The 20,588-nt window shown below is 41.9% G+C and overlaps 1 protein-coding gene across 2 annotated transcripts in view; it reads right to left on the bottom strand.

Annotated features, from left to right (window-relative positions):
* CRADD (CASP2 and RIPK1 domain containing adaptor with death domain) overlaps positions 1 to 20,588 on the bottom strand; it is a 72,653-nt gene that overhangs the window by 25,344 nt on the left and 26,721 nt on the right. The gene's annotated exons all lie outside the window — the stretch shown is intronic.

Genomic DNA, 20,588 nt, shown 5'->3' with positions numbered 1-20,588 from the left:
GCAGCATAATTCAAGAATCTGACCGTAACCAGTCATGAGAAGTTAAACAATGAGGACAATTTTGCCTGCTTAATTATTAATAATTCTTGTAGCAACCCAAATATTCTCATGAGGTCTCTTTCCATATAGAGAAGAGGTTTATTAGTTCCCTTACTTTCTCTGAATAACCATGTCTCTTTCTATTCCATTCTGAAAATACGTCTGTCTGTACTTGCTAGCTTTCAGCAAACATACATAGCTATTAACATTTTGAGTTTTTAAAGTGTAATTTGCTCTGAAAAGTGCCTCATCAAAAATACATTACAATTCTGTAAGTTTTATGCATTGGTGACTTATAGATAAAATTAATTCAATTTACAAGGCATAGGCTTGGGGGGAATTTTTGGCAATGTCTTTTCTTTTCAGTCCCATCGACTACGTAGGAGCTGAAAACTCAGCTGTACTCCCTGATGTAGAATGTGGAACTGCTTATGCTCTTTAACATGTATTTATACTGTGAAGCAAGTGCCAGCTGCTGACGTCTCAATAGAGAGAGAATATTGCTAGCTCTGTCCTGTCTAGTTTGGATCTCTGAAAGTGATCGTGACTTTCTTCAGCCTTTAGAAATCTTGTTGAAACCAATTCCTGGTTGAGAAAGGAGACCACATGCAGCAAGACAGTGATCAGTGTCTTCCATAACATCCATAAGCTTAGGAAGTGTGGGATAGATGAGTGGGCAGTGAGGTGGGCTGAGAACTGACTGGCAGAAACTCAGAGTTCTGTCATCAGTGGTGCAGAGTACACTTGGTGGCCTGTAGCTAGCAGTGTTTCCCAAGGGAAGGTACTGGGTTCAATCTTGTTCAACATCTTCATCAGCAACATGGGTGAGGGTACAGAATGTGCTCTCAGCAAGTCTGTTGATGACACAAGGCTGGGAGGAGTGGCTGGCACACCAGAAGGCTGTGCTGTCGTTCAGCAAGACGTGGACAGGCTGGAGAGATGAGTGGAAAGAAACTTCATGAGGCTCAACAAGGGCAAATGAAGAGTCCTGTACCTGGGAATAAATAACTGCATGCATCAGTACAAGTTAGAGGTTGACCTGCTGGAGAGGACCTCTGCAGAGATTTTAGGGGTCCTAGTGGACAGCAGGTTGGTCACGAGCCAGAAATGTGCTCTCCTAGCCAAAGAGGCCAGTGGTATCCTGGGTTGCATGAAAAAGAGCATGGCCAGCAGGTCCCTGGTGAGGCCACACCAGGAGTACTGTATCAAGTTCTGGGCTCCTCAGTTCAGGAGAGAAAGACAACTTCTACAGAGTTTGGCAGAGGGCTACAAAGATGATGAGGGGCCTGGAGTATCTCCCTTATGATGAAAACCTGAGATATGAGGAGACTGCAAGGGGGTTTTACTGATTTTATACGTATCTTAAGTGTTGAAGTCAAATGGATGGAGCTGGGCTCTTTTCGGTGGTGCCCAGTGACAGGACAGGCAGCAACAGGCACCAAGTGCAACACAGGAAGTTCCATACAAACATAAGCAGGAATTTCTTGATTGTGAGGATGACGGAGCACTGGAACAAGCTGCCCAGAGAGGCTGTGGAATCTCCATCTCTGGAGATATTCAGAATCCACCTGGACACTCTCCTGTGCAACCCATTATATACCCCTTGTATAGCAAAGGGGCTGGACTTGATCATCTTCAGATGTTCCCTTCCAATCCCTACGATTCTGTGATTCTGTGTCCTTTAATTCATGTCCCTGTAATTAAAATGCTGGCTTTGTTAACACCTTTGTCAGCAAAGAGATCAATCGGTATCAACTTCTCAAGAATTGCTCTGCTCTTCAAATTCACAAGTTTATCTTCACCTCCTAAAAGTGAAGTGCTAACAGATCTCAGTACAGATCGCAACATTTCAGGAGTTCAAGAGCTCTCGTGTTCTCAGAGAAAAGATGAAGGGGAATATACTTGTTTTTCATGTCAAGTGTCACAGAGATCACATCCATCAGGTTCTCCACTGCAGACTACTGAGAAAGGTACAGTATCATAGTTATGGGTGAAAGTTCCAAAGCTTTCATGGGATGTGATGTCTTCCAAGCACCATATCTGGAAACCGTACGTTCAGTGAGGGTCCCCATCTCATTCTGGAAACACGTATGACTTTTGCACACACAGGGAAGGTGCTCCGGCCCAGTCATTGTGGTGGGCCTTGACTGAATTCATTCCAGTTTATCAGCGTCCATCCTGCACTCAAGGGGAAAAAACCAGCTGCAGTATCCAGGTTTGATCCAGCAACAGCTCACACAGAGAACATTTTCCTTCCATCCACAGGCCCTGCTTTGCTTCATAGAGCCCAGGCTGCTGTTTCCCCCTTTGGTGCTGGGGCATACTGCTGGCTCATGTTCTGCTTGCTGCGTGTCACAGTCCCTCCAGCACAGCTGCTCCCCAGCCTGGCAGTCCCCAGCCTGTATTGCTGCCAGGGGCTCTTTCTTCCCACATGCAGGACTTTGCATTTGTCCTCACTGAATTTCATAAGGTTATCACTGACACGTGCCTCCAGCCTGTCTAGGCACCTCTGAATGGCAGCCTTGTGCTGTATATACTGACTGGTTCTCCCAGTGTGATGCCATCTGTAAACCTGGTGAATGTTCACCTGGTTTCCTACCCTGCCTACCCCCCTCCCACCCCCCAGCTCCTGGCTATTAATTAGGTCATACGCTACGAGAGATCCTGTGCTACAACACTTGCCAGAGGTCCAGGCTGAGCACAACCCATTAACCCTTGTCAGAGTCCATCCCAGTCTCAAACCACCACAGAGCAAGTGACTGCATCACCTATGTAAAAATGAGAGCTTTCACAACAGCAGTATCACAACTGCTTTGTGGCTCACAGCGTTTCAAAAGATCATAAAAAGTATGTGCTTATCTTACTTGGACTAAGTGAGTCTGTGGGCACTAAAAAGCCGCCATCTGTGCACAGAATACATAATCTTCTTGAAAAGATTATTTGTCCTCATACTTCCCATTTGGTAATCATATTTTTATATTTAGTACCTATCACCATGTCAGCAACACTCACTGAATACAAAGGAACAGAAAGACAGATGCAAGCCACCCGTGAGCACAGGTGCTCACCAGGTTAACAGGTGGCTTGCACATAAAAAACAGTAAGGAAACAATTAGCTTTTTTTCCTCACCCTACAGTTTGCCAAACTCATAGACACAGGATGTTCTGGAAGTCAAACTAAAATAAGGTTCAAAACAGATTAGACAAATTCAGAGGATAAATAGTCTCCAAAACACAGTGATCCAAATGCTGTTTTGGACACACATATGTCCTCTGCATCATCACTGTCTCCTACCAGCCTCTTATAGAGGGCAACACTCTGCGAGGTAGGCTCCTTTTCCAAGACAGTACGTAACTTTTATTGGCCTTTCAAATAAAGAGAAATGCTTAAAAACAGACCTTCCCACCAAAAATAAAAATAAATCCCATCACTGCCTTCAGAGTTTGATCCTAAGCTTCAGCAGAAAGATCCTACCATTTTGTATGAGACTTCACGGTACTTCAGGCTGGTGCTAAATACCTCTCATAGGCTATTGTGCTTCAGATGCTGTGGTACAAAAAAAGAAATTAATCAATTCAGAGAAACAAGTCCAAATCATCTGAATGCCTGGGAGTAATCATTAGAATGCTTTCAGAACTTCTAGGAATTGCTCTATTAATATTAACAGGTTATGTCAGCATCTTCTAATAGCATTCATTCCTAAAGCAGCTGGCTAAACTTGAGAGAAAATCTGTACTTTGCTTCAGAAAATCATCTTTCAACTCCTTCTCTAAAATTCCCCCTTGCTTTTTGCCTACAAAACCTCGGCAGTACTTCAAGCACTGAGTTCAGTGCATACCAGCTTGTTGACAGATATCATTCTGTTATGCACTATGGGCCACGGTGGGCTGTTTATTAGTTACATAACTGCACTGGTGTAAATAAAGGTTGGGATTTCGGAGAGGCCCAGGAGATTAAGATCTCCTTGATGAATTTAGTTCATCAAATTTGGTAAGAGGCAACAGAATGTGGAAAATGCCAACAGGGCAGTTTGGACTGCATTGAGAAGGGGAGAAAGATGATGTGACAAAGGATGCTGAGAGTACTTGGATAAGACACTTGAGAGGTGACGTGGAGATAAAGAGTTTTGGTACGAAATTTGTAAGGTCACTGTGACAGTGATTATATTCAAGATCTACAAGCAGGTTAAATATAATAAAAGTGAGGTAAATACAAAAAGAAAGCAAATCCGATGGTTTGATTTATATGATTTTTAAAAGGCCATGTATTTTGGAGCTTTCTCTTCATCTCAACAGAGTGAGATCATCCAAGTATAAACATGAGTGAGACCTCGGGCTGCTATTGGAGTTAACATTTTAAGGATACCTCTGATTTTAGAAACAAAGCATGTTTCTCCTTACTCTAGCTAACAACTTCAGGTAATGAAGTTGTTAATAAAATGAGTTATTCTGTGCTATGGTAATTTATGTAAAGTATGACAGAACAGAACCATCTGTAGAATGAAGATGACACTTTGCATTTACATAATGGTCCTTGGTTATTCCCTTAGCTCATAATAAAGTGCCTAGCACAAAAATAACAGCAAAAATACAGTAATTAAAGCAATATTTCACAGTCCAAACTCATCTTACAACAAATACTGATTTCCCAACAATGTTTTACTTTCTACCATCTTCTCAGTACTCTGCAGAAGAATCAGAGCTATTCCCATGCTCTCAAGTCCCCAGGAACTGTAATCTACTGATTGCTGAAATGCATTATAAATGCTGCTCTTATATTTAGGTTGGTTGTTTGCATAAACAACCTTTCTCATAGCTGGAGTTTCTATAGGAGGGCCAGATAAAAGCAGCTAATCTGCTTGGCAATTCATGGCAGAGGTTTCCAGAGAAGACCAGTAGAGCCGACAGGAAGCTGAATCCCGATGCACAGACATGTGTTTGTAAGTTGCAGGCACAACAATCTGATCTTCTAATTCATGGGACCATGGAAATGATTCAGCCAGATGCTGGACACTCTCATGGGATTCAGCAAGAGGACCAAATGCAGGGACACAACTATAGCCTTTCTACAGGTGTCACAATGTATTTTGTGTTGCCATGAAAAAATAATTTCACTCGATTATATGGGCTTCTTAACTGCACAACACATTATTAATTCATAGCTGACTTACCTTTAAGGCCTTACACATCCCTGCAATCACAAGAAAGGAAACCATGTTGTATTTGTTGTACCTTCCATCCAAGGATCAGAGTGTACCCTACCACAGCGTTAAGCATTTGCCAGTTGGCCAAAGGTTTTCTCTGTTGCCCACATGGATGTTGTGAGGTACAGCACGTTTTCTCCTTGCCCATCTTTGCCTTGCATCTCTTCTAGAAAAGTCTGACTGACTTCACGAGAAGTTAGGAGGTTCACAGAAGAGCTACTTGTGAGCTGCTTGATCCACTGCTATGTGAACAGCAGGACAGAAAGTCAGGCCAAGCAAGACCTCACCTGCCAGTCTCGGTCTTAACGTGGCAACCATGGAATTCTTCTCATCTAAGCAGATGCAAAGTAGGAAAATTGTGTGTCTTGGCACAAGGGGCTATCAGCCACCAGCTTCCCCAGGGTTAGACTGCTTTTTGCCCTGTCTCGCAATGGAGTGTAACAGAGAGTGGATAAGGGCCTCATGTGATCTAGAGTTAGATGCTAACCCACCCCATCCAGCCTTTCACATCTCCACAAGCTATTTCATGTCAGACTGTTGTTCATGCACTAAGTTCAGTAACTGCTTAAATACAGGACAAAATTATGTCTGACTGCACTGCATCTTTAAGAATATCCTCAGGTCTTCTGCTACAGATATGGAGAAATATTTAATTTGCCAGCCAGCAATTTCCTCCAAAGGTTAGCCACTCCACTTATTAAAAATATGAACCCTGCTTCTCATTTGCAGTTTTCTGGCCTCAGCTTCCAGCCACTGATTCCTGATATGCCTTCTGCTCCTGTTAAAGTGACCTTTTAGTAACCCACTATTTAAGCATCAAGTATTTTCTCCCCATGAAAGTACCTACACAGTACAGATGACCCACCACTCTAGTTTCATTTTAACAGGAGAACTCAAACTGTTCAGTTTAACTCCCTCCTTAAGTAATTGAAGGTCATGTAAAGAAAAGAAATATATATATATCTTGTTTTCCCTCATTTCTTCACACTGTTAATTAGAGCAGAATGTTAGAAATATCCTCATAAAGACAGAAATAGGCAAGATATCCCTACTTGGCCTAGTTATGCAGCATGACTCAACAGTGGCCACAGACTTGCAGCACATTAAAACTTTTATAAAAAAAGAAAAAGCACTACTTATGCAGGCAGTGAGCCAAAGTTACTCCCTATAAATCTAGTATAGTATTGAATACTTATAAATGATTAACTAGCACAGAAGTTAGAAAGTTAAACAAGAGGAAAAAAAGACCCTAACATGAATCGAAACAGTACACAAAATTCCAAACCCCGGATTTCGCAGTGATTTAGCGTCTAGTACAAAAGAATTTAGTCACATTTGAAAAGCCATAATAAGGCAGTGTTATGCAGCCTTCTTGCTTCTAATGCCTAATGAGCTCATCAGTCACAACTGCAGATTTGCTTGATACAAAACTACAGAATAATTTTTGTACTGATTTTATATAAGCTACTAGGATAAAAAGAGTAAAGAAAAGCTTTATTAATTATTTGTTAAACTAAAATACATTTTTTTTCCAGCTTAAAAGTAGTCATCTTCAGGCTTAAGGCTTCATCTGACTTTCACAGTCTATTTAGAGATTTGAACTAGTAAATTCACTGGCTGAGAAAGGAACGCACCGGTGTATTGCCACTGCTTTTATCCTTACTTCCATCATGGCAGCCTTTGGCTGCAGTATGACCAACCTCAAAGCCCTCTGTAATAAGAAGACTGCTGGGTAATGGAGGGAGAGCAGTGGATGCTGTTTGACACCATCCCCAAACCAATGTAGGAGACAACTGATAGGCTATAGCCCTGAGCTACCTGACCTGTTTGACCCTGCTAGCAGCAGGGGGTTGAACCAGATGATGTCCTGGAGCCCCTGACAATCTCAACCATTCTGTGATGCTGTGAATGTGCATGTTGAAATTCTTTTCCTTAGGGATATGGCTTTGCCACTCAGAGGAGTCATTAGCCTCTAGCTGCAAACCAAATGTTTTGAAATTTCCATGTTCTGTAGGTTTCTTTCCCTTGATCTTTTCGATAAACATTCTTTTTTTCCTGTGCCTCATTCACTCTGTTAAGAATGAAATTCTTCCAGTCTGAAAGAATCTAATGTGTTTTGGTGATGAAAAAACAGGAAGAGGAAGATAATGCAGGATGAATGGTCAAATATAACTTGTGTTAGCAGAAAATAAACCAGGCTATATTTAGAAAGGCCAGCAAATGGACTCTTGAAGACGACTTTGTCAACACTTATGATAAGTGAGACCATCCGTATGCTTGAAGTTAGGCTTGTGATTAAGTACTCCATTGAAAAAGGGCCAGAATATCAAACAAGGGAGCCCCTCCAATCCTGCTCAGCATATGGACAAGGTCTAGAGCAATACAATCAGCCAAACAAGCCACAATTAAAAATTCTCGAGTGCAGCAGTATTCCTGATTGAGTTTTCCCTAATTCTCCCTCCTACTGGAGATATTAAAGCACAACATACTAATGGACTGTATCCAGCAGCCCTTTAAGTTACACCTACTAATTTACTTACTGGAGTTTCTACGCCACAGACACCAATCCACAATTAATTCAATCTAGGTTTGTAACACTGAGAAGAAATTATTTCCATTTCAAACTCTGAAACACAACTTATTGGAAAAAGACAGTAAGGCTCCTGAATATGGCCAGACAGAGCCACAATGGCAGAACAGCTTTGCTACCAGGAAAACAAGGTAGTTCTCAACTAGACACATATATGTCTTGTAACACAAATCACGCCAAGACATCCGCTGAAGTTCACCATAGTCATGGTAAGGTTAGAATAAGCAACACAGTATACCATAGAAAAAGCATAACAGGTAGTTATATTCATTATAGGATCATTTTAGCTGAAAGATGGCACCAGGGGATCTCTAATCTCCGCTGTGCTTTAACATAAATCGTCCCTTAAGGTCAAGAGATCTGAGGGAAGAAGGACAGGAAAGTTCTAACCAATTTCACTACTGCTCACTCGAAAATCAGCTGAGCAACTTGCCCATGTTTTGATGTAGGTATTCTGGAGGGAAAACTTCAGAATAGGTGCTGTTGTTGTCTGGGTGTACCACTCTGCCTGCAGTTTGGTTTGCAGAGTTCTGTTCAGTTTCTGTGCATGCGTGCTGCCTTCTTTTTCTTTCTTATAACTTTGAGAGAGGTACCTGAGAGCTGCGTGTTTTCGTGCTGCACAGAAAATACCACTTCCTATGGGACTGGTGAACAAATACGCCCTAACCACACTCAAAGAGCTCTTTTTTATTATTACATGAATAAAAGAAACATGGAAGGAATCAGTTTTTCCCTTGCTTGTTTTCTCTCCTTCACATAAAATACAAGACAGCCCCCAAATGAATTTTACTGTTTAAGACGCAAATTCAAAAGTGCAGCTTTCCTAACTCTCAGGTTCCTTATCAAACACCATTAAATTTTCTAAAGAAAATACCAATCACATTCCCCACGTTCTGCAGATGTCAAAGCCTGCCATTTACTTCAAAGCCCCAAGGGGCCTCCAGTTCCCCTTTTACTCTCGTAAAAGCAAACCCAAGTTCAGAGAGGAAAAAAGAGAGATTGATTCAGTGGTTTGGCCTTGATATGCAGATTCTATTAAAACGAGCAAACAAACCTCAGGGAGAAAAGAATACCAGGAATGGGGGATGCTCTGAACACTCAAGCCACCTGCTTTAGTCTCTCTAACCTCAATGACTGCACCTAAGTTTCAAGGATTTCTTTACTAATGCCAGCTTTATAAAGACCAGATTTACCGTGGACAAAAAGTACTTCAAGTCACTTTAGAAGCCTAACAGCCATTCAAAAACAGAAAACAAAGCACTGACCAAGCCTGGTAGTTCCTGGTTTCTGCAGACCCCTCTGCTATTTGTATCACTCCACCAATAAACCTCACACCAAATGGATGTTTTGGCAGTGGTCCCAGACGCACCAAGTCACAGGCAGCTCACTGTGACACTTCTCTTACTAATGAGAAGGAGAGAGCCACAGCAGCAGTTCCTCAACATTTTTCCCTCCCCGTTCTCCTGGGGGACATTCCTCCTGCCTTCCCTGGCCAGTCTGAGGAGGAGGAGGCAGGAAGGGAGGGATGGGGAACAGCAAACTGAGGCTGCCCTCACACAGAAAATCATGGGGAAGGTGGCAAGGGAGAAGGCCCGCAGAACAGTGAAGACTTTCCCAGCCCTGCACTGACCCCTGGTCCCTGGTGCTCCCCAGGCCTACCTCCCACAGCACAGCCCCTCCTGCCACTCTATACCATCCCTGCAAGACTGAGGTGTGCCCCAGCCTGGCACGGCACCACGCAGCATCACAGGGAGAGGAGAACAGCAAAACATTATATGGTGTGAAAAGCCGTCTGGATGGCAGGGCAGGCAGCTGGTATGTGAAAGCAGGAAGATTCAGAGGGAAAAGCTGCTGAGCAAAGCCAAGCCCGGCCGAGACACTGAGTGGTAGGCACAGCAACAGCAGGAAAGAGAAAAAGTGAAGACAAAGATCTTCCTTCAAAAGAGCTGGAAAGGATTATGTAGGATGGTGACCACATCTTTCCTCAACCATTCAGGCCCGCCTTCCAGCTATGCAGAAAAAAGGAGAGCTCATTTTTTATGACATGCAAGGAAACTCCAAAAAGCTTCTTTCAAGAAGGTCGTGTATTCTTCATTAAGAGGACAAGAAACAGATTTTTCTTTTGCAGGCTGCTTCAAGCACTGAGATAACTTAGGCACTGGCTTCTTCCTGAAGCCTGGGGAGAGCCCTACCTGTGTACAGAATGTTCATAATCAGAAGAGTTAGTCCATTCCAGAATGCAATGGGAAGATAGAGCAAACAGATCCACCTCACTGTAACAGCATGTGTGCATGCAGGGAAGACCGGACACATTTGGGAGCAGTCAGAAACAGGAATGAATGGGTGAGGAGAGGGGCCCTGGCCACACACAGAGCCCAGGGATCTGACAGAATGGAACGAGGGTTTGGAGACCAGGGAGTGGAAGTATGCAAGGCCTGAGGTTTCTGAGAGGGAAATCAAGAGAATCGTGACTGGGAAAAGTTGCTAGAATTGAGAGAGCTCTCTAGGGAAAGCAATAAAACATATACCCTTCAAGTCAGTGTTACGAGATTATGGATGGATTACCTTATCCAGCTCTGTGGTCAATATTTCTGAAAGGGAGAACACATTAAAGTGTTGAAGAGAAAGACGGCTCCAGTGGGAGGAGGGAGGGGTTTACAAGCTAAAGACAGTCCTGCGGGTGCCGACATAGGCACTGCCTGCACAGAGTGGCAATCTGCTGCCTCTTCCTGGCTGCTGTGTGAGCCCAGCACGGTGATGGCAGCCAGCACAGAGCCTTGTACAAGGTGCTCGGAAGCAGCACAGCTTCCAGGGTCCAGCATGCCCCAACCTGGAAATGTGTTATGCAGATTGCATAACATTTAACATATTTCATCACTGGGGCACACGCTTTCCTTTCTTGTTTTCAGTTATCTCCCAGTACATCATTTGAATGATTACACTCCAAGACAGCACAGGCATTTTTCACACCTAGTTTCAACACCTGCTCCTAGCAGCATAAATGCAGAGATGTTTTATAGGGGGCTTTTCTATTTTTTCTTGTCATTTCTACGTATTTCCGCAGCCAGCGACTTCTGACCAGAAGGACCATGATTTGTAGAAAACTCTTACCATGTAAACAAAGTAATTAGTTTCAAATATTAGTAGTTCAGTCCTTAAGTGATCCTGGTGGGAAAAGTAAAGTGCCGTGAAGAGCAGAATGATCAGATAATACAGCTGGTAGCAACATGGTGAGCAAGTCTCTGGTAAAAGGCCTACTGCTGCTCCTACGCGGGGAAAGATTTGCAGGCTGAGAAGTAAGTGTTCCTTGCAAATACAGAGCTTTGCTTAAATTACCTGCTGCAAGGAGGTGAGGAAATGGATGTCACCCTGCCACCTGCAAGTACTAAAGAGTAAACCTAAGCCAGTTTCCACCCACAGGTACAAGTATACCACAGCAAATGCTGCAATGCTGGCTCTCAAACAGGCAGAGTGAGTAATGCATCCAAAGACACACAGCAGCACAAAGAGGAGGGTCATGTGCTGCTCTGCCACGTGGCATGTCTGAGCTGCTGGGGCCACCACTGAGCTGGTTTGAGGGAGGTGAGACCCTGAGTTGGGTAGGAAGGGTCATGGTCAGCCCTACATGCAGCTGTGCTGGAGCAGGGTCTGCCACAGGCACGCTTCCCACTGCAGGGCCTGGTCTTCAGCCCTATCACGCCACCCGTCCCCAGGCACAGCAGCACTGCCTGAGATCAACCTTCCTCCAACTGGGAGGGAAAAGGGAGAGACAGAGCCTGGAACTGCAGCTCTCCACCCGCAAAGAGGCAAAGCACAGGTAGAAACAACAGAATGCTTCTGTTCAGAAGAACAAGACGGCGAGTCCAGCCCTGCAAACTGGCACCCAGTGAGCAAGCACTTTGTTGTGTGTGAGCTGAAGTAGTGGAGAGCAAAGAAAGCACCAAACTTCCAAAAATCATTAACATTTCTCATGAGTAAGTGGCTTTGCTACCAGTTGTCTGCTTTAGATCAGCTTTCAATCACAGAGCATTGGAAAGCAGGCATCAGTAATACTTATTCATAAAATAAACTTGGGCTGTGATAACTAAAGCATGTGTCACTGCCCAATGGCTGACTACCTGTGTTTGCAGCTGACAACTCAATTAAGCTAAGAGCAGGGTCTTTCACCAAAGGCATTATTCACTTCCCTCAAATGGCAGAAACTGCTGTAATCCCAACCAGGATTAGTGGAGCTGTATCGTTTTACACCATGTGGGAACCGGCCTGTTTACCTTAAAATGCATTTAACTTCATAGGCTACTTATTTCATCTCTTCCCAAGAGTGATTATTGTTATACTGAAAAGAGAATGAGGTGAGCTACGATGGATATTAAAAATAAAACAGGAGAGGTCTGTCAGCTGAGAGAAACACTCTGCAATAATAGGGCAAGTGAATTCCCCTTCCTAAAAACAAGCTGAAACGCTGCTGATACGGTGCCTGCTTGTGTTTTGCAATTACTAGCCTAGGAATTCTTTCCCTCTCCTCTCATATTTTTTCACTTAAAATAAAATAAAGCGGCAGCATTGATAATCAGTTTCAGTTTGCAGCATCTGGTGTGGGTGACTAAGGGATTGATGTCTTCTTCTATTCCTCACTAAGAATAGGACTGGACCCACTAGCTTAAGAAAAAGGCTGTTGTGGTTTCCTCTGAGGTACTGAGCATCACTGGAGCTGGGCCCTGCGAAATGAAGAATGGGAGCAGAGAAATAAAAAAGGCAGAGAAGGACTAAAGATAGAATGCTTCCGAGGAAAACAGCTGGAAAAGAAAGAGAATAAAAGAAGGGAAAGTTCACATTTTGGCATCTTTAATGTCAAAAACAAATTAACAGGAGAATGGTAGGAAAGAAGGAATTTACTACTTTCAAAGGAGCCAAAAAGAACAAAAACCAGATAAGTTTAATTCAAGAGCAGAGGAGAAGGTCAACAAGCTATTACATAATTTCTGTATTTCTAAAAACTTCATTATTTAGTTACGTATCCCTTCCTTCCTTTTTTGTTACTAAAGTGCTCTCTCTTGGCGGATGATGTTTGTTTAACATTGCAAGAATGTATCTGCAATTACTGTTCGTGGGTTTCTTTGCTCCATAAAGTGCAATTAAATTATATTAAACATGTTTACAAGATAGCACATCGAGTAACAAATTAGAAACCTCCATTTCACTGGTCTTCCAAACTTAAAAACAAACTCCCTGAATTGAAGGCTTTATGTTTTCAAATTCTAAGTAGAACATTTCTTAGTTCCAGAATTCCTGGAAAACAGTAAGAGTAACTGAGAAAGAAAAAAAAAAACGCGGAACAGCAAAAGCTCAACAAACAGCAACTGTAACTTAATTAAAATTTACTTAATTTCTTAGTCAGCTACAGGAGATATCTGCAAATGGAAGAGAAAATCTGGTCTCTTATTCAACTATCAGACTGGAATAAGTAATCATCACTCTGCATTTTAATGTAGTTTTAACAGCGGTTTTGCTGAACAGGGAGGATCATCTACTAATTTTTCAAAGGCTTTAAACTTCTGTAGCAAAAAAGAATTCTCAGTCCTGAGAAAGAGTGACCATGTAATGCTCTGACTGTGACCCCACCAACAAGCCTCACTGAAGCAACGATTTAATAATTCCCCAATTACTGTAAATGATTTGCATGAATGATAAGAAATTACTCTTAATGTCGTCTACTTTTTTAATTTTTTTCAGGCTCAAACATATGATGAGAATTAATCTTATTAGAATAAGCCATACTAGAGAAATATGTTTCCTTGGGCTGTTAGGCTTTTATACAGCTTCGACTAGGGAAAAGTTAATTAATAGGAGCATCTTTTTTTCTTTCTTTCTTTCTTTCTTTCTTCCTTTCTTTCTTTCTTTCTTTCTTTCTTTCTTTCTTTCTTTCTTTCTTTCTTTCTTTCTTTCTTTCTTTCTTTCTTTCTTTCTTTCTTTCTTTCTTCTTTTCCTTCCTTCCTTCTTCCTTCCTTCCTTCCCTGTCTTCCTTCCTTCTCTTTCCTTTTCTTCTTGTTTCTCTTTGTCTTTCTTCTTCTTTCTTTCTTTCTTTCTTTCTTCTTTCTTGTCTTTCTTCTTTCCTTCCTTTCCCTTTTCCTTCTTTCTTTCTTTACTCTTTCTTTATTTCTTTCTTTACTCTTTCTTTACTTTCTTTCTTTCTTTCTTCTTTCTTCTTCTATCTTTCTTTCTCTTTTCTTTCTTTCCTTTTTCTTTTTCTTTCTTTTTCTTTCTTTCTTTCTTTCTTTCTGTTCTTTCATACTTCTTTCTTTCTTTCTTCTTTCTTTCTTTCACTCTCTCTCTCTCTTCTTTTTCTTTTCTTTTTTTTTTTTTTTCCAGGAAAAGAAAACATTATTTGAAACTGTAACTTTAAAGTATTTATGCTAATACATACAGTCCAATATTAAAAGGCCTTCCAGCAAAGCTGTTGCACCGGTTTGTTTATATGTATTCTAGTCAGACGTTTCTTTAATTCATTAAGAAGCTATATTAAATTCATCAACTTCTACTGCACTGCACGCAGTTCCTCGATGTAAGTCCTTCTATTAAGCAATTCACCAAGTGATTACGGTATGTATTTTCTTGAGAAAGAAGCCAGTAAGCATGGAACAGAGCCAGCAGCCTTGGAACCAGTGACGGAGAGCAGAAAAAAGGGCAGTGTTCGGGACTTTGGAAGAAGAAGGTTATTCTTATTGTTTTTGGTGTTATAAATGTAAGGCAATGATGAGAAAACAGTTACAGTGATGATGGCAGTGGTGGGGCAGACCCAAATAATTACAAAGACACCAAAATGACTGGATATTGAAAATGAGACACCCCTTATCCTCGGCTGGGTACACGACAGATGCTTTTTATGCAGGAAGAGTACTGGTACAGTGCAATAATGTGACAGAGACTTGGCACGTATCTGCAAACCAAACTAAATGAAAACAAAAAGAAGCCCCTGGGTCAGGACGCTGGGAATGAGACCTGCCAGCAGTGGAGGAAAACAGCATTAAAAGAAAGGAAAAGAACAGAACCACTGAGGGACTGGGCACTGAGGAACAGCCTGACAGCACTCTGGAGACTGCAGCTTATATGGGAAGCGGGATGACCCACGGACAGAAGAACCAGAAGAGAAAGGAGTCAGATATGTACTGACACTGGGGACAGGAAAAAGACATTTATAGATGGAGGTTGTTAAGATCTGTAAGACATGTCATATGACTAGATCTAGAAAAAAAGAACAGCATGCACCCAGTGCATACAGGACATGGAGTTAAGAATGATCCTGAAAAATCTTCTATTTTAATGTATGACAACGGGCAAAGGAATGTCAGTGAGGGAAAGGAAAGACAAAAATGAGAAAGAAAACAGATTCAGTACTGCAGAGAGCAGTAATTGAAAGGAAACACAGGATTATACCTAATTCAGTGAGGGAAATGGATGTGGTTAGCGAGAAACAAGTGAAATGTTTGTGTACTAATAATACTTAGGCCATGGACCAGAAAAGGAAAAGAGGAATTTTAATTGCTGGTGCAAAATGTGAAGCAATACTTTGAAGGAATAACAGCAAATGCAATCAGGATGGGAACACAACTATGTTTAGAAGAAATAAAAATACAAGTGAAAATGATGGGAGAGAACCGAACATTAGTAATGTCAACAGCAGCGTGATAGCAAGGAATACCACTGACAACTCAAAATCCGCTTAGGGGAAGGTGGGCTTTGCAGCAGACTGGGCTCCTTTGCAGTAAATATTTTTCTCCCTTTTCCCCAAAGAAGTTTTCCACCTGAGACTCAAAAAAACAGAATTCCTAGCAGAAAACAAGACTTCAATTCAGGAGATACAGATAATAGAACACATGGGACAGCAGGAGAGTGGAGATTTCTGGATGTGAGATCCTCGTTGTCTCTTTACCAACTGCAGGGTTAGTTTTGGAAGGAGTAAAGATATCCATGATAGAGCTGGATTAAGAAAATAACTGCAAGTTGAGAGACCATTATTTACATTTGTTCTAGTTAAACAGATAAGCAAAATGCCTGTCATAAAAGTTCAGGATTTCAAAGGGCAAGTTTGATAAACTGAAAGAAATCAGTTGTTAAATGATCACCTGTACTGAGGAGATACCAAATAGGAGGATCTAATTGACCTGTAAAGCGTGGCTACAGCAATGGAATTGAAAAAGCCAAACAAACTGAAAGAGGTGAAACAAACTGAAAGAGGCAAAAAATTCTGCCATAAACTGGAAACTCATCGCCTGGAAATGTCAAAGGCAAATCCATTAAATCACACAGATTATCACCCTGAAATAATCAAGAGACATATAAATAGACATATAGATAAATAATGTCAAGAAACACAGATACTTCAGAACTGTTTCAGATGGGCGTCTGTAAGACACAAATCACTGCCATTCTGCAGAGCTTTGGGGGAAAAAAATGCTCACCTTCAGTGCTGAGTTTTATTGCTCATACTGAAGGAAACTGGACTCAAAGTGATGCAGAGCAGGGTTATTAGAATGGTGAGAGGAACAGACCAGCTTCCGAGGATCTTGGTTTGATCAGTGTCAGAAGGAGTAGGCTGAGAGGGCTATAAAATTTGTCTCTATAAATGTATCACAGAGGATGTAAAAGATTTATTTAAGCAAAATGACAATGTTAAGAACAAGTGGATACAAACAAGCCACAATGAAATTTCGGTCGAAGTTAGAGGAAGGCCTCTAGCCTGACCACACTGAGGTTTTGAAGCATGTTTTTAATAACAGTAGTGAAGACAAAGAACTTAACGGGGTTTTGATCACTTTGCAAATGGAACAGCAGGAGGAGGTTGCCTGGAACAGTGAGAGAATGAATGCTAGGTTCAGGAAATCTTTTCCATTCCTAATTTAAATAAAAATTTGTTCACTGAAACTTGGCAGAAGTTACTTAATACTGTCTTTTAATGGATGTCTTTGTTACTTCATGAAATGTACTTAAAAGGTTTGTTAAAAAGAAAACCTGTCTGTTGAAAGACAGTGTTGTATTTTTATGATATACAAACAATATGTATCCTGGAATCCTAATGAGTACGTTGAAAGCCATTAAAATCAGTTGCAGCAAATTCATTATTAGAAGTGATAACTATAAAAATGAGGAATTACTGCAACAGCTCAAAGCTCATGCATTCTAGAGTTATGTATTTTGGTAAAATTCCCCACATCCAATTCCAGACACCACGTGAAAATTCAGTGCAAATAATCTGATACCTATTCTTTATGCCTACTGGAAGCCAATGTTCAGACATGCACAGCTGCTCTGCAGAAGAGGCTCTCTCTTTTTTAACACATTCATCTCTGTGCTGCCTGATCTCCAGAGCAGGACTACACTCCCACATTCACAAGGAGGGAGGCAAGAATGATAGGAAAAAGTATTTAGAGCTAATACAGGGTTGCAATATTTCAGGAATTTAAAGAATTATTTTACTGGGTTTTCTAGAAAACATACCTGCTCATGACTTTGAACTGCTGGTTCAAGTAATATTCTACAGAGGAACACACAGTTTCTCACTGCTGGGGGACTGCAGAAGGATTCAAATAAGAGACGGTAGGTGATTTTACTCTCAGGAATTAAACTACTGCAAATAAAGTAAAGCAGGTACTATCTTACCATCTAAGTAAATATTTCACTATTTAATGAACATAGGTACTCACACTCACAGGTGAAGTATCCAGGCCAGTATCCATGAAAACAGCCTTGAAAGGCTTAAAATTACTTCATCTAATTGACAACAGGAAAAACTGTCTGCGGTTAGGACAGTGGACTGGGACTTAATAGTTCAGTTCCTGAACCTGCCATAAACTCAGGGGGAACTATCAGTTCTTCTGCTGCATTTGCTGGCTGTTAAATTAAAATAATCATCTTTTTCCCTTGCCCTGTGTCTGGAAGCCTCCACACCTGGAGACAGTGACTGATGAAAACAACAGGGCCTGTTCTCATTTCACCTTTCTCACACTACTAGGACCAGTGGGTGTATATCACAGGACAACGTTGGTTCTGCTGGCTTATTCCTAGTGTGCCAGCCACTGGTAACTGACCAGGCTGAGCCATAAAGCAAAACCAAGTGACAAAGCCCCCTGCAGTCAGCCAGGCCCCCTCCATGCTGCTCTGAGTCCCTAGAGTAGCACCACTCTAGATGGAACCTCACCACCACTCCTCAGCAGCAGGTCTCAGTGCTGGACAAGTGTCATGAGCTTCCAATCACAGGCTGATCTGTGTCAATCAGGAGCAATGTGAGAGATCAAAGCTTTGGCTTGCAAATGGACTACATGTAAATGAAGGACCAAGTAATTACAACCACACTTCATGCAGTATAAAACAGCAGTCACAAACACATTAATAGGACCTAGTCTCCAAGTTCCAAGGTCACAGTTAGTCACGCTGACAGTATTTAAACAAAAACACACATTTTAACATCATTTTAAATATCTTTCCTCTTTATAGAACATACACTACATGTAAAGTCTCTCTGAATCCACCAGTTTTATTCAGTACCTCCCGGCAGCGTAACGAAAAGGAACAGGACAGAAAACAATGTTGTCATTGTGAGCGGGCCTGAAGAAACTTCTGTGAAAGCAAGGATTACCATATTTGCATAAAAGTTGAGTTGTTTTAATCCACATTTTGTAATGTGAGGCCTTTCGTAACTTTCTCGCTGATTATTACTCCTACAACCTATACTGCAATGCACAAATCCATCTGACCTCCTATGAACTTCACTCTTTACTTAAAAAAACACAGCAGCTATGAATTACTAAACGCAATTATTATGGCACGGGACAAATTCTATCTGCCTGGTGTGCAGAGAGCACTTTTTTATTATCTTCCTTCTGTCTGCCAAAAAACTCAGCTCAGCAACAAAGCTACAGAGTAGATGGAGAGGCTCTTTCATTAGGTCTGGAAGATGATCAGTTTGAAGCAACTTCCACATCATAGGACATATAATTTCACATGACTGCCGCGTGACTACACCAATAGCTGCAGATTAACGCTACACAGGAAAGAAATAATCCCCACCAAACACTGCACCTGCCAGCATGTAGCCACTAGCCACAACATCACTGTATGCTATTTTCTATGGGGCACACAGACCACAGGCACTACCTTTTGGTGAATGGAGCTGCTCTACCATGCATCACACACCAACAAAAAATAGCTCTGGCTTTTTGTGCAAGGCTTTATGTAAATAACACCCAACTGACACCCTGAGGCTGTAACATGCCACTATTTTTCATCAGAAGCACTCCTTGCGTGAAAACAGTCTCAGTGGCTGACCTCAGCGGGTCAACCATGAGAGTAAAAATGGCTCAGGTCAGACTCCTGAGCCTACACAGACCCCTGGTGAACTGCTCTTTCTCCTTCAAGTGAGCGGTGCTTGGGGAACAGAAATGCATCTCACGCAACAGAACAGGAGTGGGTCAAAAGTTAAATCTTTCACAATCTCCAGACATGGATGCCAGATTTCAACACGCACCTTCTTGAGTTAAGGGTGAGAGAAGTCCACAAACAGCCACGAAACAGAGAGGGACAAACTCAGCTCAGGAAGCCTCCAAGCACCAGCCCACAGGATGAGCACAGCCTACATGCATAGCCACCTCATGCAGCAGGTTGACGGGACGGATGGACTTGGCTCTGGCCTGGTCTGGACATCCTAAGGTTAATATTTACGTTCCAGATTTCTCCAAGTCTGTTCAGGGAAATACCATGCACATGATGCCATTTCAAAGAGCTAGCACAGCCTAAAAGAAATGGGTGATACAACACTGCCAGTCCTGAACAGTTCATACACAAGGAGGAAAAAACAAAAGAAAAATCTGGAAATGGCAGAGAGAGGAAGTTTATTTTGCAAATTCTTGGCTCGATAGTCAATCTGTTTGTCAAAGTTTGTTTCCAAAATTGTTAGGGACAACACTTGTACATTACCAAGAATTCTTTGCAGGATTCATAAAACGAAAGCGATGTGAGAAGCTCTATAACTGTAATAGCTATGTGAATACCCTCTAAAATCATTCCCTTGTTCTTTGTTTTCTCTCCCAGTACACCTCATTATTAGTTTTTCTAATACACAGCATAAGCATAAACTGAACCTGCTGACGAAACTGATGTAGCGCTCTCCCTCCTGTACAAAGCCCAGGAAAGACAACTTGAGAAGAAAGCCAGGGTGGTGCTTTATCTACCACACATGAGGTTTCTCATCCTCTGCATATGTGGGAGTAACAGCTGTCCCTGAAGAAGATTCTAAAGATACTTCCTTGATCTTGGGTAATCTCAAGAATGCCACGACATCCCACTCTGGTGTTGATTCCAGGAACTACCAATTTCACAACCATAAGCTTAAACACAGAACGTGCCCCTACAAGAGCTGCACCTTCCCTGGCTTGGCGGCAGGATTCTCGGTGTTACACTTAGGACTGTTTGCTAAATTTTCTTTCCCAAGCTGTATGGCACTGGAGGTGGGGCCGAGACTAAGAACGTATGATTTAGTGCAAAGCTCTTCCCTCCTGCCAAATTTCTACTCCCTTCGTTTGAATCCAAGATCCTTTTGGCCTTCCCAGGGCCTGGGAGAGGATACAGCTGAGCCTTTGATATTCTCCCTGCCTGTACATAGTAATGAAAAAATCAATGACCAGAGGGAAAGCATCAGTCCATCAGGATGTTCTGTATCACAATGAGAACAAAGCTCCTGAAAATCTCCTCCCAGACCAGCC

Source organism: Coturnix japonica, chromosome 1 (genome assembly GCF_001577835.2).
Source record: "Coturnix japonica isolate 7356 chromosome 1, Coturnix japonica 2.1, whole genome shotgun sequence".
NCBI lineage: Eukaryota > Metazoa > Chordata > Aves > Galliformes > Phasianidae > Coturnix > Coturnix japonica.
The sequence above is the reverse complement of the archived record's forward strand: the minus strand, read 5'-3'. Positions and strand labels throughout refer to the sequence as shown.